We start from the raw sequence: 27477 nt of genomic DNA, 5'->3' as shown, positions 1-27477 counted from the left end.
GCAGGGTACATCACTGTCTGCAGGGTACATCGCTGTCCGCACGGTACATCGCTGTCCGCTGGGTACATCGCTGTCTGCAGGGTACATCGCTGTCCGCAGGGTACATCGCTGTCCGCTGGGTACATCGCTGTCCGCAGGGTACATCGCTGTCCGCAGGGTACATCGCTGTCCGCAGGGTACATCGCTGTCCGCAGGGTACATCGCTGTCCGCTGGGTACATCGCTGTCTGCAGGGTCCATCATTGTCTGCAGGGTACATCTCTGTCCGCAGGGTACATCGCTGTCCGCTGGGTACATCGCTGTCCGCTGGGTACATCGCTGTCTGCAGGGTACATCATTGTCTGCAGGGTACATCTCTGTCTGCAGGGTACATCACTGTCCGCAGGGTACATCACTGTCCGCAGGGTACATCACTGTCTGCAGGGTACATCACTGTCCGCAGGGTACATCGCTGTCTGCAGGGTACTTTAGTGTCCGCAGGGTACATCACTGTCTGCGGGGTACATCACTGTCTGCGGGGTCCATCGCTGTCTGCAGGGTACATCACTGTCTGCAGGGTACATCGCTGTCTGCAGGGTACATCGCTGTCTGCAGGGTACATCACTGTCTGTAGGGTACATCACTGTCTGCAGGGTACATCTCTGTCTGCAGGGTACATCTCTGTCTGCAGGGTACATCACTGTCTGCAGGGTTCATCACTGTCTGCAGGGTACATCACTGTGGGAAGGACGCTTGACCATTAGACTATCGATCCTGCTTAGATTTTTGAACAGCAGAGAGACTTTTCTCAAAGCGTATTCTGAGAATATTACTAATATCAATATCAGGCGGAAAATGACCAATACTATAAACACAGGTTGAACTCGGGATTTGAAGCAGTTACCCTGACATCACTGCTATTTAGGAAGAATGTCAGACTGATATTAAGATAGTAACGCCAGAATTAACGCCGGTTTTATTTGGATTTTTCTTATTGGCTATCCCAAACACGTGATGTTTGTGAGCCAATAAGATGGCGATTTGAGAACCAAGAAAAACCGAACTCACTCATCTCTAGCAGAAACCATCCGCTCACCTTCTCTGCGTCTCACAAAGTCATGGCGGTTGGAACCAAAAATCTCACATTTGGACTCATTAGACCAAAGTACAGTTTATCACTTGTCTAATGTCCGTTCCTTGTGTTTCTTGGCCCAAACAATTCTCTTTTTCTTGTTGTAAAATGTAGGTGGAGTCTTCCTGGTGTTTCGTTTGGTACAGTGGCTGCCTCTTAATTTAACAAAAATATACGTTATGGTAAGAACTTACCGTTGATAACAGAATTTCTCCTATGTCCACAGGATAACATTGGGATATGCTGAAGCGACAGAGGATTGGCACTAAATAGTCATGAGCTTTTTGGCCTCCCAGGATGCATCGGGGTCATCCATTTAATCCCGCCCCCCGACTCAGTCAAATCAGTTTTTTCACATCATTTAGGTGGGAGCATTATGTAGAACCCTATTCAGGTGAGAAGAACACACATGCACACCCTTCCATACAAAAGGTAAGAGGTTAGTGCTTGTAAAGATCCTCAAATCAGGTGCGTCAGGGTGGGATCCCTGTGGACATAGGAGAAATTCTGTTATCAATGGTAAGTTCTTACCATAACGTATATTTCTCCAGTTGGGTTCACAGGTTATCCGCAGGATAACATTGGGATTCCCAAAGACATTTTTAGTGGTGGGGACGCTCCTGATTAGACTGGAGAAACTTTCACCCGAATTCAGCATCATGAGAGGCAAAAGTATCCAAGTCGTAATGTCTAATGAATGTGTTAATGGAAGACCACGTGGCTGCCTTACAAATCTGTCCTGCTGAAGCCCCATGTTGTGCTGCCCATGAAGGACCTAACTTACGTGTAGAGTGAGCAAAGACATTAGCTGGAACAGGGAGATCAGCACGAGAATATGCTTCTGAAATTATCATTCAAAGCCATCTTGCCAGCATCTGTTTACTAGCAGGCCATCATCTTTTGTCAAATTCGTAGAGAATGAAGAGAGAATCTGTCTTTCTGCTGGGACTGGTACGATCCACATAGATTCTTAATGCACGGACTACGTCCAGCGACGCTTCTCCCGCAGAAAGTCCCGATACCTGAAAAGCTGGGACTACAATCTCTTCGTTAAGGTGAAACTTTGAGACCACCATCGGAAGATAACCAGATCTAGTTCTGAGAACTGCTTTATCTGGATAAAAGATCAGAAAAGAAGACTTACATGACAGCGCTCCTAAATCTGACACTCTTCTAGCTGACGCCATGGTCAGTAGAAAGAGAACTTTAGCTGTCAAACATTTAAGATCCGCTTTCTTAAGTGGTTCAAACAGAGCCCCCTGAAGGACCTTGAGAAGCAGATTTAAATCCCAGGGTACCGCAGGAGGAACAAAAGATGGTTGAATGTGCAATATTCCCTGAAAAAAAGTACGCACATCCTGTAGGTTAGCAATTTTTCTCTGAAACCACAGTTAATGCTGATACTTGAACTCTCAAGGAAGCCACCTTTAAACCCTTATCCATTCCTGCTTGAAGGAAATCCAAAATCCTGGATACTGTAAAGGATCTTGGCTCCATACCTCTTTCGCTACACCAATGAATATAGGCTTGCCATATTTGATGATAAATATGAGCTGAAGAAGGCTTTCTTGCTCTAAGCATGGTTTGAATTACCTGTTGTGAAAATCCTCTTGACTTTAGGATAGAGGTTTCAACAGCCACGCTGTCAAAGACAGTCAATCCAGATGGCTGTGATAACAAGGACCCTGCCTCAGTAGGTCTGGACGTTGAGGGAGCAGAATTGGAGCTTCCACGGACATTGCCTCGGGATCCTTTGTTCTTGACCCGTATGCCGCAGCTTTGTTGTTCAGATGGGATGCCATGAGATCTATCTCTGGCAGACCCCATTTGTTCACTAGAGTCTGAAATACCTCCGGGTGTAATGCCCATTCGGTTTCCTGAATGGTGTGTCAACTGAGAAAGTCTGCTTTCCAGTTCAGTACTCCTGGAACAAACACTGTGGACAATGCCGGAAGATGGAGTTCTGCCCACCTTAGTATGTGACTTACTTCCTCCATCAATTTTTTGTTGTGAGTTCCTCCCTGATGGTTGAGGTACGCTACTGCTGTTGCATTGTCTGTGCGGATCTGGACTGGTCTTCCTCTCAGAATGTCCTTTGCCTGAACCAGAGCCATATATATGTCCCTTATTTCCAACAGATTTATTGGCAGGCAACTTTCCTCTGTGGTCCATTTTCCCTGGAACCAAAGCCTTTCGGACATTGCTCCCCAGCCCTGAAGACTGGCTTCCGTTGTGAGGATTTACCAATCTGATATCCAAAAGGGTCTCCCCTTGTCTAGATGGTTCGTGTGTAGCCACCAGGCTAGTGACCTTTTTACGTTTAATGGAAGCTATATCATCTGACTTTTTGTCTGATGTCTTCCATTCCATCTGGTCAGAATCAGGTGCTGCAGAGGTCTTGAATGGAATTGTGCATATTCCACCATGTCGAATGTTGACACCATCAGACCCATCACTCGCATTGCTGCATGAACTGAAACTGTCTGACTGTGCAAAAACTCGAGTCATTACTTGCACCTTTGATATCTTTTTCCAAGGTAAGATTATTCTTTGTAGACTTGAATCCAATATAGCCCCCAAGTGAACCATCCATTATGATGGAATCAGAGACGACTTTGCCCAATTCATGAGCAATCCGTGTCTCTGTAGACAAGTTATTGTGTGTTGGAGATGGCTCAAAAGCAATTCCTGGGATTGTGCCAGGATTAGAAGATCATCGAGGTATGGAAAAATTCTTATCCCCTGCTTGCGGAGATAAGCTGTCATGACCACCATAATCTTGGTAAATACTCAGGGGGCTGTTGCTAGCCCAAAAGGCAAAGCCTGGAACTGAAAATGTTGCTGGAGGATGGCAAACCTGAGGTAACACGGATGGGACTGTGTTATGGGCACATGCAGGTAAGCATCCTGTATATCCAGAGATACCATGTAATCCCCTGGTTCCATGGCCAAAACTATGGAACGTAACCTTGGGACCCAAATGTATTTGTTTAACATTTTGAGAATAAGAATTGGTCGGAATGATCCATTTGGTTTCTGAATCAAAAACAGGTTTGAGTAAAAACCCCATCCCCATTGTGCCGGGGGTACTGGGATAATTACCCCAGACTGAAGCAATTTCTGAACTGCTTCTTGCAGGGCACTGGCCTTTGACTTTATATGAGATGAGCTCTTTGAGGAGGCTGCTTCTTGAAAGGGAAACCATAACCAAGAGATACCACCTTCTGCACCAGAGCATCTGTTGTCGACTGCTTCCATATGTGTGCAAAATGAAGGAGTCTGCCCCCAACCCTGGAGTCCCCCAGGTGGAGGACCGCACCCTCAGGCTGATGGCTTCTGTTCTGGCTTGGAAGCTGGCCATCTGGTGGCCCATTGCTTCTTACCCCTAGCAGATTTATTGTATTGGGGTTGCTTAGATTCATCATTTCCCTTTGCTTTACCTTGCCATCGAAATGGCCAAAATTTTGAACCCCCAGGCTTAGGGTTATAACTGGCCGTAAACCTGACCTTCTTGGATTCGGCTTCCGATTCCAGAATATCTGTCAATTCCTTTCCATATAGAATATTACCAACAAAAGGCAAAGCTTCCAGAACTTTCTTGGATTCTGCATCTGCTTTCCAAGTACGTAGCCAAATTGCTCTGCGAGCGGCTACCATTAAGGCTGATGCTTTAGAAGCAATCGTACCCATATCAATTGCTACTTCTTCCAATTATAGTGCAGCTTGTTTTATATGGCCTAGATGAGACTCCTGTTCCCTGGTAGGTGCCGAAAGGCCACTTTCTAGTTACTCCGCCCATTCTACCATCGCTTTTGCCATCCAGGCTGAAGCCATAGCTGGCCTTACAACAGCCCCTGATAGAGAAAAGATGTTTTTCAAGAAACCATCCACTCTTCTATCTGTGACATTATTTAGTGAGGTAGACGGCAAAGGTCAAATAGATTTTCGCACAAGTCGCACGACATGTGTATCTACTTTAGGAGGAACTTCTCTATTTCAACAGTCCGCAGTTGGAAAAGGATAGTAAGAATCCCATCTTTTCAGAATTCTATACTTATTGGGTGTAGCCCAAGGCTCTTCCATAATTTCCGTCAGTTCCTTTGACCATGGAAACTCAATCTTAACTGTTTTTGGACGTTTAAACACAGGTGCTTTAGATTTTGATATTGCCTTAGCTGATTCTTCCAGAGACAGAACAGCCTTCATGGCATCAATAAGCTCAGCTATATCCTCTGAGCTGAAACCCTCCGACTGTTCGTCATATGGAGTATTTGAATACACTGGATCCTCATCTGTTGTATCATCTTGTGTAGTCTGTAACATAGATGTATCTACTCTGGTTTTAACAGCCTTCTGACTTGTTGCAGCTGCTGGAAATAAACCACAAGAAGGGAGCTGCATGTATGGGTTAATAGTGTAACCTATTCCCGGGGGTGGAACTGCAGGTGCTAATCTGTCAGCTATACTAGACAAGGTTTGTGCGAACACACCCCACGGTGGATCTACTGGTTGCTGAACCGGAACCTGTCTTTTACTTTCTGATACGCAAAACAGTTTGCACATAACCCCTCATAAGTTAGATACTTGGTTAACATCACCACTTTACAAGATAAACATGTTAAATGTGTAGGAGTCCCTGATAAAGTATCCTCGTCACTTTTGCCGCTCACAGACATGGTAAATAATCTGTTTTATACAATATACTACACTCTCTGTGACTGAAATCACTTTATATAAATATAGAAGTGATATCAATCTGACCCCAACCCAAGCACCAGCAATGAGGTTCAGAAAATATGACATATAAAAGTCAGCAATCACACTAGCAGTCAGTCACATGTTATATATTAGACATTGTCATATAAGTATATAATCAACCACAAATACTTTCCCAGTATGTAGGAGTACAACTACCGTAATCTCTTTGTAAACCGTTATTTCAAAAAGTTTTTCAGACATATTATGCAGAAAACAACAGTACTGTACAGGCCACATATGCACTATGTACCAAAATTAACTATTCATACTAACACAGTAGATAGAATATTAGTGCTGTATAACCCTTACTCAGTAGAGTGGGATACAGGGAGATTCACCCCACTTCCAGGATCGATCAATACGCTTAACAGACGCTGAGTGGATCCAGACGCTACTGGTGTACACTGCCGTTCTGGTAACTGATAAAGGACACAGACGTTCATTGAACCACTAGTGTATGCAGACGCTCCTGTTTGCGACCCAGTCTCGGCAGTAACACTAGTGTACACAACCGCAGCGGCCTAAGCTGCGACCGAGTTTCCTCGTCGTAGCGTCTGAGCCGGAAGTGAGGTCATCAGTTCATGGACGGGAGATGCCCAGAAACTGGTCATGAACTGGGGGAGGGGCGACTAGGAGAGCTTCTGACAACCCTAGGGATCATGGCCTCATCCTAGTCCTGACGCCTATGATCCCTAAAGCCTAGCGTTGGAGCACCCATGGTGGTGGTGCATCAACCACTGTGTGTAGCCTCCTTCAATACAGTGCAGCTGTGTCCGAATTCCTCTAGTAAGTGGAACCGACGCCTTACCTTCTCCCCATGCTCCGGCCACAGCCTGGTAACGTCTGCTGGACCTGCTAGAACATCCGGCACAGATGCCCGCCGAGACAGCACTGTACCCATAGGTAAGCGTTGTTGCGACTCGGTGGAGAGATGTTGGACCGACTCTTTCCAGCATGCGTTTAAGATGCTGTTAAGATCACTCAAAACATAGTAAGACTATAAAAATAAAATAATAAAGCTTAGGGCTGCCTTAACAGCAGCCCTGTGACCATGGTCCGGGCTCCTGCCGCACCAAAAAAAACCTGATTTGACTGGGTCGGTGGGCGGGATTATATGGACGAGCCCGATGCATCCTGGGAGGCCAGAAAGCTCGTGACTATTTGGTGCCAATCCGCTGTTGCTCTGGCATATCCCAATGTTATCCTGTGGATAACCTGTGGACCCAGCCCGAGAAAGGACTTATCCCAACAAGTCCAAATTAGAACTATAGAAACGGGAATGTGAATAGGATGGCGCTACTGTGCCTATACAAATGGAAGTGTGGTAAATGATACGGAAAATTATATTTAATACTTATCCTAAGTTAATTAGGACAACTGGAATTCCTTGATCCAATAGACATCCTCTTTTTGTGCTATCACAGTGGACCCACAGGTACATAGAAGGCATAATGGTAAGAAAATTATGTGTAAAAACTTCCAATGAAAAATGTGGATGTATATACAGTGGGGCAAAAAAGTATTTGGACAGCCACCGATTGTGCAAGTTTACCCACTTAAAAAGATGAGAGAGGTCTGTAATTTCCATCATAGGTACACTTCAACTGTGAGAGACAGAATCTGGAAACCCCCCCCCCAGAAAATCACATTGTACGATTTTTAAACAATTACTTGTATATTCTTGTGGAAAATAAATATTTGGACACCTATGAAGCAGCAAGATTTCTGGCTCTCACAGACCTGTTACTATTCTTTAAGAAGCTCTTCTATCCTCCACTCGTTACCTGTATTAATGGCACCTGTTTGAACTGGTTATCTGTATAAAAGACACTTGTCCACACCCTCAGTCAGACTTCTACCTCTCCATCATGGCTAAGACCAGAGAGCTGTCTAAGGACACCAGGGACAAAATTGTAGAGCTGCACAAGGCTGGGATGAGCTACTCGACAATAGGCAAGCAGCTTGGTGAGAAGAGATCAACTGCTGGCACAATTATTAAAAAATGGAAGAAATACAAGATCACTGACAATCTCCCTCAACCTGGGGCTCCATGCAAGATCACACCTCGTGGGGTATCAGTGATCTTGAGAGTGGTGAGGAATCAGCCAAGAACTACATGGGGGGACCTGGTCAATGACCCCAAGAGAGCTGGGATCACAGTCACAAAGGTTACCATTAGTAACGCACTACGTCGTCATGGATTGAAATCCTGCAGTGCCCAAAAGGTCCCCCTGCTTAAGCCAGCACATGTCCAGGCCCATCTAAAGTTGCCAGTGACCATCTGGATGATCCAGAGGAGGATTGGGAGAATGTAATATGGTCAGATGAGAGCAAAATCAAACTTTTTGGTATAAACTCCACTCGCCGTGTTTGGAGGGAGAAGAATGATGAATGGCATCCCAAGAACACCATACCCACTGTGAAGCATGGGGGTGGAAATATCATGCTTTGGGGCTGCTTTTCTGCAAATGGGACAGGACGACTGATCCGTATTAAGGAGAAGATGAATGGGGCCATGTATTATGAGATTTTGGGCAAAAATCTCCTTCCCTCAGTAAGAGCATTGAAGATGGAACGTGGTTGGGTCTTCCAGCATGACAATGATTCCAAACACACCGCCTGGGCAACTAAGGAGTGACTCTGTAAGAAGCATTTCAAGGTCCTGGAGTGGCCTAGCCAGTCTCCAGACCTCAACCCAGTAGAAAATCTGTGGAGGGAGTTGAAAGTCCGTGTTGCCCGGCGACAGCCTCAAAACATGACAGATCTAGAGAAGATCTGCACGGAAGAGTAGGCCAAAATACCTGCTACAATGTGTGAAAACCTGGTCAAATACTACAGGAAACGTTTGACCTCTGTAATTGCCAACCAAGGTTATATTACAAAGTATTGAGTTGTCCAAATATTTATTTTCCGCAAGAATATACAAATAAATTGTTTAACAATCATACAATGTGATTTCCAGATTCTGTCTCTCACAGTTGAAGTCTATGATGGAAATTACAGACCTCTCTCATCTTTTTAAGTGGGTCAACCTGCACAATCGGTGGCTGTCCAAATACTTTTTTGCCCCACTGTATGTTCAAGATTATTCCATACATGAGATTATAATGCGGTACTCCTTATGAAAGTTAATGATCTTTTTTTTTAGTAGATTAGAGGTGGCGTACCTCACTTACACAATATAATGTGCTATAACCCTTATAATGGTTTCTTTATATCTTAACCCCACAAATAAGATATGCAGGTGATCTTAGGAACAGCATACCTCACTTACATAGTGAGGAACAGTATAACACACATCAAGGTATCGTTATCATAAGGTACGTCTCAAGCGTACCATTACTCACAATGAATACAGCATAACTCCATATATAAAGGTCTCTGCGTCAAATAGACTTGTACAGTGATGCAATAAAGGTACAATTTATTTAACAAATGGTTTAAAATGGTTGAAAAAATAAACATACAAGCCTTAAGGGGAGGGGGGTTGTGCGAGATCCCAGCAAGGAAGAATATATGATTTTGTTGAGCTGAGGTCCGGTAACGAAGCTCCAAATGCCAAATATAGAGAAATAAAATAGGTCTACCTTACATGGGAGACACACATCCACCTCACCTGTGCAAAGACCTCCTTTGGGCAACGCGTTTCGAGTCTGGAGTGACCCTTGAGTCACCCCAGACTCGAAACGCATACAGAGTCCCCCTCCCCCCCATAATGTCATGCCACTATGTGGCAGGAACGGGCTGGTTAGGTAACAGCCTGGCTGCTGCATTCTGTACAAGCTACAACCGGTGCAATTCTTTTGCTTGGAGACCCAGGTAGAGGACATTGCAGTAGTCTATGTGAGATGATACAAGTACATATATGACTGTAGGTAGATCTTCTGAGGGAATTAAGTGCTGGAGTCTGGCTATGTTTCTCAGATGAGGATCTGATTGTGGCTGATACCTGATGTCTAAGTGTCACTCCACCATCCATGACACCAAGATTCCGCACATGATCAGCATTTTGTAACTTTGAACCCCCAAGCGTACGTCTGGCTGGTAACAAAGCTGAGCTGTAGACCTGTCCTTTGTTGGTGAGCTTCTACCATATAGACCTGTTTCACCAACTGGCATCACCCACAACTGGAGCAAAAAGCATAGGAGATAGAAGAACCTTGAACAACAATGCATGGCAATAAGTATACTCCAGAAGATTAAAATGGTTTCCCACCTGAGTGATGTCTATTGTGCTGATTTATTTCTCAGAGTATGGAAATGGCCTCTTCACCTGTGTGACTTTGCTGATGTATAACAAGTTGTGATTTCTGTGTAAAACATTTTACACACTCAGAACAAGAAAATGGCCTCTCACCTGTGTGACCTCTCATGTTTAATAAGATCTGATTTGTGTGCAAAACATTTCCCAAACTCAGAACAAGAAAATGGTCTCTCACCTGTGTAACTTATCTGATGTGTAAAAAGATCTAATTTCCGTGTAAAACATTTCCCACACTCTGAGCAAGAAAATGGCTTCTCACCTGTGTGACTTTATTATTATTATCCTTTATTTATATGGCGCCACAAGGGTTCCGCAGCACCTAATTACAGAGTACATAAACAAATAATCAAACAGGAAAACAGCAACTTAGAGTTGACGACAGTATAGGACAAGTACAGGGAAAATAAACATAGTTACATCAGCAGACTGCTGGATTTGGTGCAGTTGAAGATTCTTAAAGTAAGAAATAAGCTCATGAGGGAAGAGGGCCCTGCTCGTGAGAGCTTACATTCTAAAGGGGAGGGGTAGACAGATGAGTGACACAGCTGGGGTACATAGAGAGCGTGGAACAGAGGGTTAGGATGAGATTTGGCTGGGTTTGGTGAAGTGGGTCTTGAGAGCCCATTTAAAGTTTTGTAGAGAGGTGGAGAGTCTGAGGGGGAGAGGTAGGGAATTCCAGAGAAATGGTGCAGCACGTGAAAAATCTTGGAGGTAGGAGTGGGAGGAAGTATTCCGTAGGCAGGAGAGTCAGCGTGCATTAGAAGAGCAAAAAGGACGGGTGGAAGTGTAAAGGCAGATAAGGTCAGAGATGTAGATAAACTTTTGATCAGGGTTATTTGGGTAGTTTCTGTTGTCATTATGATTTAAAAAGAGTAAACACAGTTGTTTGACAATAAATGGCTTCACCCAACCACATGAGTGAAAGAAAAGTTTGTGAGTTATTCATATTCTCTGACAAAAGGCTAGAAAATCACAAATTCTGCTAGGGTATGTAAACTTATGAGCACAACTGTATAACAAGATCTAATTTCCATGTAAAACATTTCCCACACTCTGAGCAAGAAAATGGCCTCTCACCTGTGTGACTTCTCTCATGTTTAATAAGATCTGATTTGTGTGCAAAACATTTCCCACACTCAGAACATGGAAATGTCTTCTCACCTGTGACTTCGCTGATGTGTAACAAGTTGTGATTTACAGGTAAAACATTTCCCACACTCATAGCAAGAAAATGGCTTCTCACCTGTGTGACTTCTCTTATGTTTAATGAGATCTGATTTCTGTGCAAAACATTTCCCACACTCAGAACATGGAAATGGATTCTCACCTGTGTGACTTCTTTGATGTATAACTAGATGTGATTTCTGGATAAAACATTTCCCACACTCAGAGCAAGAAAATGGCTTCTCACCTGTGTGACTTCTGTTATGTCTAACAAGATGTGATTTGTGTGCAAAACATTTCCCACACTCAGAACATGAAAATGGCTTCTCACCTGTGTGACTTCTCTGATGTATAACAAGATCTGATTTGCGTGCAAAACATTTCCCACACTCAGAACATGGAAATGGCTCCTCACCTGTGTGAATTCTCTGATGTATAATAAGATCTGATTTGTGTGCAAAACATTTCCCACACTCAGAACATGGAAATGGCTTTTCACCTGTGTGATATCTTTGATGTTTAATAAGATCTGATTTGTGTGCAAAACATTTCCCACACTCAGAGCATGGAAATGGCTTCTCACCTGTGTGAATTCTCTGATGTGCAACAAGATCTGATTTGTATGCAAAACATTTCCCACACTCAGAACATAGAAATGGCCTCTCACCTGTGTGACTTCTCTCATGTTTAATAAGATCTGATTTGTGTGCAAAACATTTCCCACACTCAGAACATGGAAATGTCTTCTCACCTGTGACTTCGCTGATGTGTAACAAGTTGTGATTTACAGGTAAAACATTTCCCACACTCATAGCAAGAACATGGCTTCTCACCTGTGTGACTTCTCTTATGTTTAATGAGATCTGATTTCTGTGCAAAACATTTCCCACACTCAGAACATGGAAATGGATTCTCACCTGTGTGACTTCTTTGATGTATAACTAGATGTGATTTCTGGATAAAACATTTCCCACACTCAGAGCAAGAAAATGGCTTCTCACCTGTGTGACTTCTGTTATGTCTAACAAGATGTGATTTGTGTGCAAAACATTTCCCACACTCAGAACATGAAAATGGCTTCTCACCTGTGTGACTTCTCTGATGTATAACAAGATCTGATTTGCGTGCAAAACATTTCCCACACTCAGAACATGGAAATGGATTCTCACCTGTGTGACTTCTTTGATGTATAACTAGATGTGATTTCTGGATAAAACATTTCCCACACTCAGAGCAAGAAAATGGCTTCTCACCTGTGTGACTTCTGTTATGTCTAACAAGATGTGATTTGTGTGCAAAACATTTCCCACACTCAGAACATGAAAATGGCTTCTCACCTGTGTGACTTCTCTGATGTATAACAAGATCTGATTTGCGTGCAAAACATTTCCCACACTCAGAACATGGAAATGGCTCCTCACCTGTGTGAATTCTCTGATGTATAACAAGATCTGATTTGTGTGCAAAACATTTCCCACACTCAGAACATGGAAATGGCTTCTCACCTGTGTGAATTCTCTGATGTGCAACAAGATCTGATTTGTATGCAAAACATTTCCCACACTCAGAACATAGAAATGGCTTCTCACTTGCGTTACCTGTCTGTGGGTTAATAGGCTTTGTGTTCTGTGTAAAACATCTGGCACCTATAGAACAGGGAAACTCTATATCTACTGTCAGAGGTGTAACAGATACACCAATATCAGAGTGATCAGGAGAACATTTTCCAGGATCAAAGGGATCAGCTGATAGAGCTGGATGTATAATTGGGGTAATGGGGTTATCTCCTGGAGAATCCTGTCTGCTGTCATTATCTTTTATGTTACAATCCGGGGATAACATTAGATGTCCTTCTGAGATATTCCTGCTTGTGTGTCCATCTGCTGGAAATAAAATATATTATGTAAATATGACTTTTCTGTAACAATATTAATCTTGTAAACAATAGGAGAAGACGACTCTCTGGGACACTTAATTGTAAATGTGTGTGTATAATAAAACATAACTTTTAATGAAGGCTTTATAATATTGTGTCTCAGACTATCATTGTGTCCACCCTCCTGAGAACACTCACAATAACAAATGTAATATTATAATAAGACTTAGATATATCTCTCTCTTGTACTGGTAACTAACCATGAAGTATAAATGGAGATGTAGTCACTCGCCAAGTCCTATGTCAGGACCAATGTAAAACAATGGATGGGGAACATATCGTATGAAGTGGAGATTCTAGATGAACAATAACCTCAGTCGTATGAGCTGATGGATCAGAGAAATGTCTCCTAACGTTACTCCTGGAAGCATTGGTAAGGTAGCATTCCTTTATGTGTGTGCTCATACGCTGGTAAGCCTGTACATGTGATACTCACCCGTATATAAGGTATATTGCTACAGCAGAGTAGGTGTGGAACAAGGCACTTTACATGCAATACACCATATGATACCCTGTAATCATCATCATCTGCTAGTTTATAATCTACTTTCTCTTACGTCCTAGAGGATGCTGGGGATCCATTTAGTACCATGGGGTATAGACGGGTCCTTTGGGACCAACTGGCACTTTAAGAGTTTAATAGTGTCGGCTGGCTCCTCCCTCTATGCCCCTCCTACCAGACTCAGTTTAGAAAATGTGCCCAGAGCAGCCGGTCACAGCTAGGGGAGCTCCTAGTTCTTAGTTTTTTTTATTTTCTAGAGTTAGTTAGGTTACAGGAAGGCTGCTGGCAAAAGACTCCCTGCTTCGTGGGACTTGCGGAGATGATGCTCCTCCTACGCAAACAGGGAGTGAACATAATTCTATATCTGGATGATCTGCTGATAGAGGCATCTTTCAAGAAGAAGCTGTTGCAGAGTATTGCGCTCTCCACTCAACTACTCTGGGATCATGGGTGGATCCTGAACCTTCCAAAGTCACATTTGGAACCGACAAGGAGACTGCCCTTCCTGGGGATGATACTCGACACGGAAGTGCAGAGGGTGTTTCTACCGGTGGAGAAAGCGTTGGAGATCCAATCAATTGTCCGGGATGTCTTGAAACCTCCCCAGGTATTGGTTCATCAGTGCATTCGCCTTCTGTGGAAGTTGGTAGCCTCCTACAAGGCTCTACAATATGGAAGATTCCATGCACAGTTCTTCCAGCTGGTTCTCCTGGACAAGTGGTCGGGATCACATCTTCACATGCACCAGCGGATATGCCTGTCACCGAAAGCCAGAATTTCACTCCTCTGGTGGCTGCAAACTTCTCACCTGCTCGAGGGCAGCAGGTTCAGGATTCAGAATTGTATTCTTCTAACCACGGATGCAAGCTTCAAAGGTTCGGGAGTAACGTCTAAGCATTACCATCGGATTTGGAAAAAGTATGTGTCTTGGTGTGAATCCAAGAAATTTCCTACGGTGGCTACTGACACCTCAATTACCTCAAAGTCCTTGGATGTCGTGCGGGCTTTGAAAATCTATGTGAAGAGAACTACTCGTCACAGGAAGTCGGACGCACTATTTGTACTTTATGATCCCAACAAGATTGGGTGTCCTGCTTCTAAGCAGACAATTTCACACTGGATCAGGCTTACTATCCAGCATGCTTATTCCACAGCAGAATTGCCAATTCCAAAATCTGTTAAGGCCCACTCTACCCGAAAAGTGGGTTCTTCCTGTGCAACTGCCCGGGGTGTCTCAGCTATTCAGCTTTGCCGAGCAGCTACTTGGTCAGGGTCGAACATGTTTGCTAAGTTTTACAAGTTCTATACTTTGGCCTATGAGGACCTCAATTTTGGTCAATCAGTTCTGCAGGAACCTCAGCACTCTCCTTCCTGTACTGGGAGCTTTGGTACATCCCCATGCTACTAAATGGATCCCAGCATCCTCTAGGACGCAAGAGAAAATAGAATTTTAATTACCTACCGGTAAATCCTTTCTCGTAGTCCGTAGAGGATGCTGTTTGGCCGCCATGTGCTTCGTATTACTGCATTGTTACTTGCTTCAGTATTGTTGGTTTAGCCGTTGCTGAATTGTTTCAAGTTGGTTAGTTTGGCTTTCCTTTTTGTTATGTGTGAGCTGGTGTGAATCTCACCACTATCTGTGTATTTCCTTCTCTCGAAGTATGTCTGTCTCCTCGGGCACAGTTTCTAGACTGATTCTGGTAGGAGGGGCATAGAGGGTAACCAGCCCACACTATTAAACTCTTAAAGTGCCAGTGGCTCCCAAAGGACCCGTCTATACCCCATGGTACTAAATGGACCCCAGCATCCTCTACAGACTATAAGAAAAGTATTTACTGGTAGGTAATTAAAATCCTATTTTTACAACCCCATCATTAGTGTCTTACCTCTATATTCTCAATAGTAAAAAGGATGATGTGTGTACGGTAAGTATGATATAGAGAATTACATATCAGAATCTATACAGCTGCCGCCATACTTCTGCTTCTCATACGTGTGCTACTGGCAGCAGTGAACATCTGAGTGAGAGTGCAGGGAAGACAGCAGAGTCTGATGAGAGATTGGATCTGCCTTTGCAGGGATGTACCACACCTGTCACCCCTGTTAGTATATAAAATAATAAATAAGAGGAGCGTGGTCCATCCAGATGTGTTTTCTGGAGCTCTCCTCACTAAGTGGCTTCTTATCTACCCTATCTGATAGCTCTCAGCCGCTGCTGGGACCAAGACCCAATCTATTAAGTTCCCCACTCCTACTGCACTAAAGCTGCTCGCTCCACTTACTCCGGGCACCATTCACTGCCGCAGCCTAGTGACGCCTATGAAGCCATGGGCTGTATTCTGGGGCTGTGCACGCCTGGTCTTTCCTGCACGCTCCAGACACCTGACTTGAAGGAGCTTTTGGCTCAGGCGGGAGCACTTGCTCTCCAGATAACACGGGTACACAGCTCCCGCTACTGCTGGGGACAGAACGGGATGCCCACAGTCACCGGAGCCCAGCGGTGATATTAGGAAGTGAGATGGCTGCCATTTTGGATCCTGGTGCCCGGCCATCGCATGCTTTGTCTTCTGCCTTCAATAAGGTTTAATATAAGTAAGTGTCCTGATGGCTAGATTGAGGTCACTACACTAAATTGCAGCATTTGCCTGGAGGTGAAACTACCTTCTATTTATATGGTACCACTATAATCTACTTCCTCTCAGTCTACATGCAGAGCCCAGTAACAAGTATCATCTGAGTACAGCTCATTACACTCTGATTACAACCTCACAGTATATTATTTTGTGGATTTATCCACTGAATATAATATATTTTGCCATTTGTGTCTCTCTGTGCTGAGTACTTCACGTCTGTGATCACGCTGACCTCTAGTGGAATTTCTCGGTCATTATTGTGTTATTTGAGTTGCATTACATCAGGTTTACTTTTGAACGGATTCATCTTGATGTAACCTCCTGACAGCGTACTACTGCTCCTTTTATTTATAGATTGTTTGTATTTTCCTATCTCTTGAGAGGTCTCTTTGTTGCCGGCTTATCATGCCTCCAAAAAAGGTTAAAAAGGTACCAAATCGGCACCACCTGTCCATCTCTTTGGTATCTCGAATTCACGTGGTCCTTCCGAGACCACTACAACATCATCTGCTTCTTCTTGTCAGACGCACAGCCCAGCTGTAATGGTTGAAGACGTTTTAAGGCACTCTAGATGGTCCTGTTACACAACGCTCTATACATTCTATGTCCTCTATAATTCACAGCTCCGGCAGATTCCCCCGTAGCACCATGGGTTAGGAGGAGAGGGGGAGATGCCGGGACACCGCTGGAGTGATGACAGGCAAGCGCTCCATGTATTCCCCGCTTCCACGACTCATGGCTTCAACGGCCAGACAGTAGGAGAAGGTAGGCTGCGGGTGGGTGAGCTGACAAACCTGACGCGTCCCTGCTGAGGCCACCAATCCCCGTAGTATGCGCCGCATCAGATGCCAGGAGAGCAGCTCCGCTCAGTGTCTCCCGCTGCGGTCACCGCTGATCCCCAGTCAGCCTCTCCACACGACTCCAACAGCACAGCTAGGCACAAGAGTGGACAGCCCTCGGTGAGTAGCAGCGCTACCTCGCTGAGGTCCAGGCTGTGGTGGGATCACTGCACAACTTCAATCTGCAGCTTTGGATCCGGGTGTAGGCCATAACCTGCAAAAGCCAAATGAATGGCTCCCCGGCTCCGCAACCTACACACCGGGGTGTCAAAACACACAGAGGGGCAAGAAAGGGCCTGAAAGAGCCCGTAGGACAGCTGTAAAAGGCAGAAAGGACCTATATAAGCAGGAGTTCCTTTATCTTGCTTCCTGCTGCCTTTCCAGTCAGGACACACCCCCGTGACATCATTTATTGATGTTGAAAACAAAAGTAATGTAGATTTTCGCACCAATCTAAGACCTGCGAATCTACTTTGGGAGCCACCTCCCCTTTTTTTTTTTAAACAGTCCCCAGCTGGACGAGGATAATTGGAATTCCATTTCTTGGAATTCTAACTTCCTACTGGGCGTAACCCAAAATTTCCATCATCTGTTTTGGGATGTTTAAACACAGTTGCCTTAGTTTTTAACACAGGCTCTGCTGCCTCTTCTAAGGATAGAATGGCTTACATAGCACTAATTAGCTCAGGTATGTCCATTGAGCTGAGACCTACTGAAGTGTAATGAGTCCTCATCCTCCAACGAATCCTCATCTAAAACATGTGTAGACTGTGAAGATGTTGTATCATGTCTATGTGATTTACTTACCACCAATCTTTCAGGCTGCTTTTTAGAGAGGCTGACAACTCCCTAGGTGTATAAACCTCAGAATGAATGCTGCATGTAAGGGTTAATAGGGAAACCTATGGTATAGGAGCTGGTATAAACTGTTCAGCTACATTGGATAATGTCTGTGCAAAGTAGCCCATGAAGGTTCACCAGAACCTGTGCCTGCCTCACTGTACACGTGGGTAAGCGTTGTCGCGACCCGGCGGGGAGATGTTGGAGCGACTCTAAGGTGCGTATAAGATGCTTTTCACAAAGATCATTCAAAAAAAGTGGTAATACTATAAAAATAAAATAAGAAAACTTACGGCTGCTAAAAAACAGCAGCCCTCTGACCATGGTCCGGCTCCTGCCGCACCAAACAAAAAACTGATTTGCCTGAGCCAGGAATATATGGACAGGCCCGTTGCATGCTGGGAGTCCGAAAGCTTTGACCGTTTGTTGCTAATCCGCTGTCACGTCATCATATCCCAATGTTATCCTGTGGACCCTGCCGGAGAAAGATATATATATATCTAAGAGGATAGAATTTGATCGGTGTTGTTACACTGTTTTGTTGGCAAGTTACTTGATACTTTTGTCCTCATTGGTTACTATAGGTCACAAGGATGAGGTTCTCTCCATGTCCCCGGGCGTAGCGTGTGTCAGATGACGTCACTTTGATGCGCTGGAGTGAGCGACGGACAGCGACATGCGTGTAGATGGTGACACTAAAACTACTGGATGATCATTGTGAATGTCTGAGGTATTGATACAATGTAAATTTGTTGAGATATTGTTTCTTTTTCAGATGGAACCATGGGTCGTGCATGTGATGCGACTGGCAAAAGGGAGCCATTGGTTTTGTCCGAGACCGGCTTTTGTTTGTTGGTGATCCCTTGTAGACAGTGAGTAGTATCCATCTACAGTGGAAGAAGCCTGGACACCAAGAATCTCAGCGGAGGAACAGTGGGCGATAGTAGATCATGACAAATCGGGACCACAGGCATTTAGGGCGCCTAGCAACCACCAATCATTCCAAACGCATCAGGAAATGCTCCAACATTACAATGCCGGACCCAGCCAAACAGTCCCAGATCTGGTGAATTGGAGGGCCACGTGAGATGTGGCACATCAGACTGGTGCTCTGAAAACCAAGCCAAGCCTTTCAGCCACTGTTCCGCCGCTGAGAGCATACCTAAAGTCTAACACTAATGTGATAGCTGTTTTTATGGTAATTATTTTGGGCAATAGAGTAGCACCTGCAGTATAGTGGGGTCCCTTGTCGGGGGCTGCAGGCTTAAATGCACTGAGCAATACATGAACTAAAACTCCACTGTTTATTATTGTTAGTTAATATACTGAGTGCAAGACACATTTATGTATGTAGTAAGGCTACTGGGAGACCTTAGATTGAGCAATATTGGATCTGGCCATTACATTCCCTAAAGTCATAACCTCAGAATTGCACAGAGCAGGAACTATTATTCACAAGTAATTAGGAATGTGTTCATCATGAACAAGTCCACAATTACCATCTGAAGGTTACACAATTATTTCAGGTCTACACAACTGATATTTGAGGATAAAGTCTTTAACAGAAAACACCCCTGAAGAAGTCACTATTGATGAAACGCGTTGGATGATACGCAATTTGTATTTATAGTAAAATTGGAGTGGATAAGAACAAGCCCGCCCATGCAAGGGTGACAACAAGTGCAAAACGCTTGTCTTATGATTATACAGATATGTACTTGTCATAAGCTTTTAATCTGTTTTACTTGAAGTTCTAGATTCAAATTTCATTTTATTTCTGAATCTTATACGAATTGTATTTGGTGAGCTCAGGTCTATTGTATAGCAGGAAATATTTCATACCTGCATCATCTAACAAAATGCATATAAATTTGTCACTCCACAAAAAACAATACTAATTATATACATACATATATACACATTTACATATAATCACTAATAATAAACTTCTAATTTGTACTTTTAATAACATTATAGTGTTGTGTGTAATAACTCTCTACATGTGATGTTTGTCATGGATAGCCTTGTGTTAGAAACACCAAACCGAGAACAGGGCTGATGGCGGAGGAGGGTGTAGTATAAGAGATTGCTGTAGTGACTGAGCAAGGAGAATATGTGACTTCTGTAATAAGTGTTTATTACTCACCTGTGCTGATATCTGTAGGGATCTCCTCCTCCTTACACTGCTGATCACCCCTCACATACGTCTCTTCTTCTCCCTCTATATCGTCTGCCTTTATATCAGTCACATACGTCTCTTCTTCTCCCTCTGTATCTTCTGCCTTTATACCAGTCACATACGTCTCTTCTTCTCCCTCTATATCTTCTGCCTTTATATCAGTCACATACTTCTCTTCTTCTCCCTCTATATCTTCTGCCTTCATATCAGTCACATACATCTCTCCTTCTCCCTCTATATCTTCTGCCTTTATATCACTCACATACATCTTTTCTTCTCCCTCTATATCTTCTGCCTTCATATCAGTCACATACGTCTCTTCTACTCCCTCTATATCTTCTGCCTTTATATCAGTCACATACGTCTCTTCTTCTCCCTCTATATCTTCTGCCTTTATATCAGTCACATATGTCTCTTCTTCTCCCTCTATATCTTCTGCCTTTATATCAGTCACATACGTCTCTTCTTCTCCCTCTATATCTTCTGCCTTTATATCAGTCACATACGTCTCTTTTTCTCCCTCTATATCTTCTGCCTTTACATCAGTCACATATGTCTCTTCTTCTCCCTCTATATCTTCTGCCTTTATATCAGTCACATACGTCTTTTCTTCTCCCTCTATATCTTCTGCCTTTATATCAGACAGACGTTCTTCCTAAATAACCCAAAAAATAGGATTTTAATACCTACCGGTAAATCCTTTTCTCTTAGTCCGTAGAGGATGCTGGGGTCACATCAAGAACCATGGGGTATAGACGGGATCCACAGGAGACATGGGCACTTTAAGACTTTCAAAGGGGTGTGAACGGGCTCCCCTCTCTATGCCCCTCCTCCAGACTCCAGTTATAGGAACTGTGCCCAGGGAGACGGACATTTAGAGGAAAAGGATTTATAGTTAAACTAAGGTGAGATACATACCAGCACACACCTCAAGCACGCCGTGCAACATGGCATTTAACACAACGCAAGTCAACGGCATGAACATCATCAGCAAGAGGCTGACTATAAACGTAACACAACATGTGTGTAACCACAAATAATAACTGCAGATAAAGTACGCACGGGCGCCCAGCATCCTCTATGGACTAAGAGAAAAGGATTTACTGGTAGGTATTAAAATCCTATTTTCTCATACGTCCTAGAGGATGCTGGGGTCACATCAAGAACCATGGGGTTATACCAAAGCTCTAGAATGGGCGGGAGAGTGCGGATGACTCTGCAGCACCGAATGATCAAGCATGAGGTCCTCATTAGCCAGGGTATCAAACGTGTAGAACTTCGTAAAGGTGTTTGAACCCGACTAAGCAGCTGCTCAGCAAAGTTGTAATGTCGAGACCCCCCGGGCAGCAACCCAGGACGAGCCCACCTTTCTGGTAGAATGGGCCTTCACCAATTTCGGTAACGGCAATCCGGCCATAGAATGAGCCGGCTGAATTGTATGACAGATCCAGCGCGCAATAGTTTGCTTGGAAGCAGGAGCCCCAATTTTATTGTGAGCATACAGGACAAACAGAGCCTCCGTTTTCCTAAACTGAGCCGTTCTGGTGACATAAATTTTCAAATCTCTTACTACATCGACAAACTTCGATACCAGCAAGGCGTCAGTAGCCACCGGCACCACAATAGGTTGGTTCAAGTGGAACGACGAATCCACTTTCGGCAGAAACTGCTGACGAGTCCTCAATTCTGCTCTATCTTCATGGAAGATCAAATAAGGGGTCTTGTGAGACAAGGCCACCAACTGCATGACCACTTTCCAAGTAAGACATTTTAACTCTACCTTCTGCAAAGGTTCAAACCAATGAGATTGAAGGAATTGCAACACCACGTTAAGATCCCACGGTGCCACAGGGTGCACAAAGGGAGGTTGGATGTGCAACACGCCTTTCACGAAGGTCTGAACTTCTGGAAGAGAGGCCAATTGTTTTTGGAAGAAAACCGTTAAAGCTGAAATTTGAACTTTCATTGAGCCCACTTTAGGCCCGCATACACACCGGCTTGTAGAAAATGGAGAAAACGTCCTAACTGAAATTCTTCCGTAGGAGCCTTCCTGGATTCACACCAAGACACATATTTTCTCCAAATATGGTGGTAATGTTTGATCGTTACTTCCTTCCTGGCCTGAATAAGAGTGGGGATAACTTCCTCGGGAATACCCTTCCGGGTTAGGATCCGGCGTTCAACCTCCAAGCCGTCAAACGAAGTCGCGGTAAGTCTTGGAACACGCACGGCCCCTGCTGTAACAGATCCTCCCTCAGAGGAAGAGGCCAGAGATCTCCTACGAGTAATTCCAGAAGATCCGGATACCAAACCTTTCTTGGCCAGTCTCGAACAATGAGGATCGCTCGAACCTTTGTTCTTCTTATGATCTTTATCACTTTTGGAATGAGTGGAAGCAGAGGAAACACGTACACCGACTGAAACACCCACAGTGTCACTAGGACATCCACTGCTATTGCTTGAGGGTCTCTTGACCTGGAACAATATCCTGAGGTTTCTTGTTGAGGCGAGACGCCATCATGTCTATTTGAGGAATTCCCCAAAGACTTGTCACTTCTGCAAAGACCTCTTGATGAAGACCCCACTCTCCTGGATGGAGATTGTGTCTGCTGAGGAAGTCTGCGTCCCAGTTATCCACTCCTGAAATAAAGATTGCTGACAGAGTGCTTGTATGCCTTTCCGCCCAACAGAGCACCTTTGTGGCCTCTGCTATTGCCGCTCTGCTCTTTGTTCCACCCTGGCAGTTTATGTACGCTACTGCTGTTATGTTGTCCGACTGAATCAAAACGGGCCGATTACGAAGATGTTCCTCTTGCAGAAGGCCGTTGTGAATGGCCCTTAAGTCCAGAACGTTTATGTGTAGACACATTTCCTGGCTTGACCATCTTCCCTGGAAGCTGTCCCCTTGCGTGACTGCTCCCCAGCCTCGGAGACTCGCATCCGTGGTCACTAAGATCCAGTCCTGGATCCCGAACCTGCATCCCTCTAGGAAGTGAGAACTGTGCAGCCACCACAGGAGTGAGATTCTGGTCTTGGAAGACAGGTTTATCCATCGGTGCATGTGCAGATGGGACCCGGACCACTTGTCCAACAGGTCCCACTGAAACACTCTGGCATGGAATCTGCCAAACTGAATGGCCTCGTAGGCCGCCACTATCTTTCCCAGCAGCCGAGTGCATTGATGGATCGACACTCTTGCTGGTTTCAGCAATTGTTTGACCAGACATTGAAGTTCCAGAGCCTTTTCCACTGGAAGAAAGACTCTCTGTAATTCTGTGTCCAGAATCATTCCCAAAAACTACAGCCGTCTCGTCGGAACCAACTGTGATTTTGGCAAGTTTAGGAGCCAACCATGTTGCTGCAGAATTGTCAGGGAGAGGATAATGTTCTGCATCAATTGGTCCCTGGATCTCGCCTTTATCAGGAGATCGTCCAAGTACGGGATAATCGTGACTCCTTGGTTGTGTAGGAGAAGCATCATTTTGGCCATTACTTTGGTCTGTCCATGGCTCCGAGGGTTTTGACCAAACGGCAACGTCTGAAATTGGTAATGACAATCCCGAACTGCAAACCTCAGGTAAGACTGATGTGGGGAATAAATGGGAACATGCAAGTAGGCATACTTTAGGTCTACCGACACAATAAAATCCCCCTCCTCCAGACTGGAGATCACTGCCCGGAGAGATTCCATCTTGAATTTGAATTTTTTTAGGTAGAAATTTAGGGATTTGAGGTTCAGGGTTGGTCTGACTGAGCCGTCTGGCTTCGGGACCACAAACAGGCTCGAACAAAAGTCTTTTTTGTATTGCGGCGCATACCACCTCCCTGTCTGGAAGAGAAGCTGGTAAGGCTGATTTGAAAAATCGGTGAGGGGAGACGTCTTGAAACTCCAGTTTGTACCCTTAGGACACTATTTCTAAAACCCATGGGTCCAGGGCCGAACAAGCCCAGAACTGACTGAAGAGCCTGAGACATGACCCCACCGGTGCGGACTCCCGCAGAGGAGTCCCAGCGTGATGCGGTGGACTTGGCAGAAGCCGGGAGGACTTCTGCTCCTGGGAACCGGCCATGGCCGGTGATCGTTTACCTTTTCCCTTTCCTCTCATAGCAAGGAAGGAAGACGCTCGGACCCTTCTGTATTTATTGGGCCGAAAGGACTGCATCTGATAGTGGTGTGCTTTCTTTTGTGGTGCAGGCACATAAGGTAAAAATGATGATTTACCCGTGGTAGCCGTAGATACAAAGTCAGCGAAGCCGTCACCAAACAACACACCACCATTATATGGTGGAGACTCCATAGCTTTCTTAGAGTCAGCATCAGCATTCCATTGATAAATCCACAATGTTCTCCTAGCTGAGACTGCCATGGCATTGGCTCGTGATCCCAAGAGGCCAATATCTCTCGCAGCTTCTTTTAGGTAGACTGCAGCGTCCCTGATATGACCTAGTCCTGGTGTCAAAAGAATGCTATTCCTATCTAGGGTATCCAATTCAGACGACAGGTTATCTGCCCATTTTTCGATAGCACTGCTCACCCACGCAGATGCAATGGCTGGTCTGAGTAGCGTACCCGTGGTGACATAAATGGATTTCAGTGTATTTTCCTGCCTACGATCCGCGGGATCCTTTAGAGCTGCCGTGTCAGGGGACGGGAGAGCCACCTTTTTGGACAGCCGTGACAGAGCTTTGTCCACAATGGGGGGTGACTCCCATTTTTCCCTATCCCCAGAGGGAAACGGATATGCCATTACAATCCTTTTGGGAATCTGAAACTTTTTGTCAGGACTTTCCCAAACCTTTTCACAAAGCGTGTTCAGTTCATGAGAGGGAGGAAATGTTACCTCAGGTTTCTTTCCTTTATACATACAGACCCTAGTATCAGGAACAGTAGGGTCGTCAGTGATATGTAACACGTCTTTTATAGCTACAATCATGTACTGAATGCTCTTAGCCAGTTTTAGATCTAATCTGGCATCACTATAGTCGACACTTGAGTCAGTGTCCGTGTCGGTATCCCTGTCTGTCAGCTGGGCAAATGAACGTTTTTGTGACCCCGAGGGGGTCTGGACTTGAAACAACACATCCTCTACGGATTTCTTCCAAGCCTGGTTCTGGGACTCAGATTAATCCAATCTTTTATTTATCATTTAAAGCACTCAAAACATTCACCCAATCAGGTGTCGGCGGTGCCAACAGGGTCACTCCCACAGCCATTTGTGTCCCTAACATAGTCTCCTCCTGGGAAGAGCACTCCGCCTCAGACATGCCGACACACGTGCACCCACCACACGCAGATACACTGGGCCTATAGGGGACAGACCCACAGTAAAGCCTGTCAGAGAGACACAGAGGGAGATATTGCTAGCTCACATCCCAGCGCCCAAACCGGTCTGAAAATACTACAGAAAATGTCCCAGACCTGCAGCGCTTTTATAAATTATATACAATGCACCAAAATCACTGTGCCCGAACCCCCCCCCCCTCCATTTTGCACCCTGTTACTTGTACAGCATTGTGAGGAAGGACCAGCGTCTCTGCAGCCTGTGTAGAGAAAATGGCGCCGGGCTGGGTGCTGTGAGGGCTAAGCTCCGCCCCCGTAATGGCGCGCTTCAGACCTGCTCTTTTTAAACTTTTTTATACTGGCGGGGGTCCGGACAGTGCCCTGGCACTATGTCCGCTCTTGCCAGTCAGTTATTTTGAGGTTAAAATGCTGCCCAGGGCGCCCCCCCCCCCTGCACCCTGTAGTGCCTCTGAGTGTGGGAGCATGGCGCGCAGCGTGGCCGCTGTGCTGTACCTCAAAGCCGTCACTGGAGTCTTCTGATCTTCTTCTACTCACCTGTCTTCTGACTTCTGGCTCTGCAAGGGGGGTGACGGCGGGCTCTGGGAACGAGCATCTAGGCGTACCTAGCGATCAGACCCTCAGGAGCTAATGGTGTCCTGTAGCCTAAGAAGCAGAGCCTTGAAACTTACAGAAGTAGATCTGACTTCTCTCCCCTCAGTCCCACGAAGCAGGGAGACTGTTGCCAGCAGCCTCCCTGAAAATAAAAAACCTAACATAAAGTGTTTTCAGAGAAACTCAGTAGAGCTCCTCAGTGTGCATCCAGTCTCACTGGGCACAGAATCTAACTGGAGTCTGGAGGAGGGGCATAGAGGGAGGAGCCAGTTCACACCCCTTTTAAAGTCTTAAAGTGCCCATGTTTCCTGTGGATCCCGTCTATACCCCATGGTTCTTGATGTGACCCCAGCATCCTCTAGGACGTATGAGAAAATAATACAATGGCATTTGCATAGTGTTAGATTAAACTGAGGTGAAACAGTATAATATCAGTGCATAAAACACACAGCTGCTCTAAAGATCATATAGTGACAGTCACTTTGGTATATTGGGGAGACCCTAAATCCCACCTACCTGATCCTCCTGTGGGGTCCAGTGATTCTCCTCTGTACAATCCTGGGAATACAGAGGACGGGGACATCTCTCTGGGTTATCTCTGTTACTGAGCCCATCTGTAGGAGACACACAGTGACTGAGTACAGTGTATATATGTGATTATCAGATGATGTGTGTATATAGGGGGTCCCCATACCTGCTCTCCCCTGTACAATACATGACAGTCTCCTCTTACCCAGTGATGTGAGGGGCCGGTGATTCTCCATCATCACGTCCTTGTACAGACCCCTGTGTTCCTCTATATACTCCCCCTCCTGCATGGAGACATAGACAGTGACATCCTGACACCTTATAGACACAGTGATACAGTCATCACCCAGACACATCCCCTGGTGTTACTGTATAATGTCCCATTCCCAGCAGTCACCTCTCCAGTCATCACCCAGACACGTCCCCTGGTGTTACTGTATAATGTCCCATTCCCAGCAGTCACCTCTCCAGTCATCACCCAGACACATCCCCTGGTGTTAGTGTATAATGTCCCATTCCCAGCAGTCACCTCTCCAGTCATCACCCAGACATGTCCCCTGGTGTTACTGTATAATGCCCCATTCCCAGCAGTCACCTCTCCAGTCATCACCCAGACACATCCCCTGGTGTTACTGTATAATGTCCCATTCCCAGCAGTCACCTCTCCAGTCATCACCCAGACACATCCCCTGGTGTTACTGTATAATGTCCCATTCCCGGCAGTCACCTCTCCAGTCATCACCTAGACATGTCCCCTGGTGTTACTGTATAATGTCCCATTCCCAGCAGTCACCTCTCCAGTCATCACCCAGACATGTCCCCTGGTGTTAC

At 45.1% G+C, this 27477-nt stretch overlaps 1 pseudogene; it reads right to left on the bottom strand.

The window, feature by feature from the left end:
• Positions 1 to 10294: 10294 nt before the first annotated feature.
• LOC134984753 (oocyte zinc finger protein XlCOF7.1-like) lies at positions 10295 to 26929 on the bottom strand (annotated as a pseudogene).
• Positions 26930 to 27477: the final 548 nt, after the last annotated feature.

This window comes from Pseudophryne corroboree (assembly GCF_028390025.1).
Source record: "Pseudophryne corroboree isolate aPseCor3 chromosome 3 unlocalized genomic scaffold, aPseCor3.hap2 SUPER_3_unloc_8, whole genome shotgun sequence".
Classification (NCBI taxonomy): Eukaryota; Metazoa; Chordata; class Amphibia; order Anura; family Myobatrachidae; genus Pseudophryne; species Pseudophryne corroboree.
The sequence above is the reverse complement of the archived record's forward strand: the minus strand, read 5'-3'. Positions and strand labels throughout refer to the sequence as shown.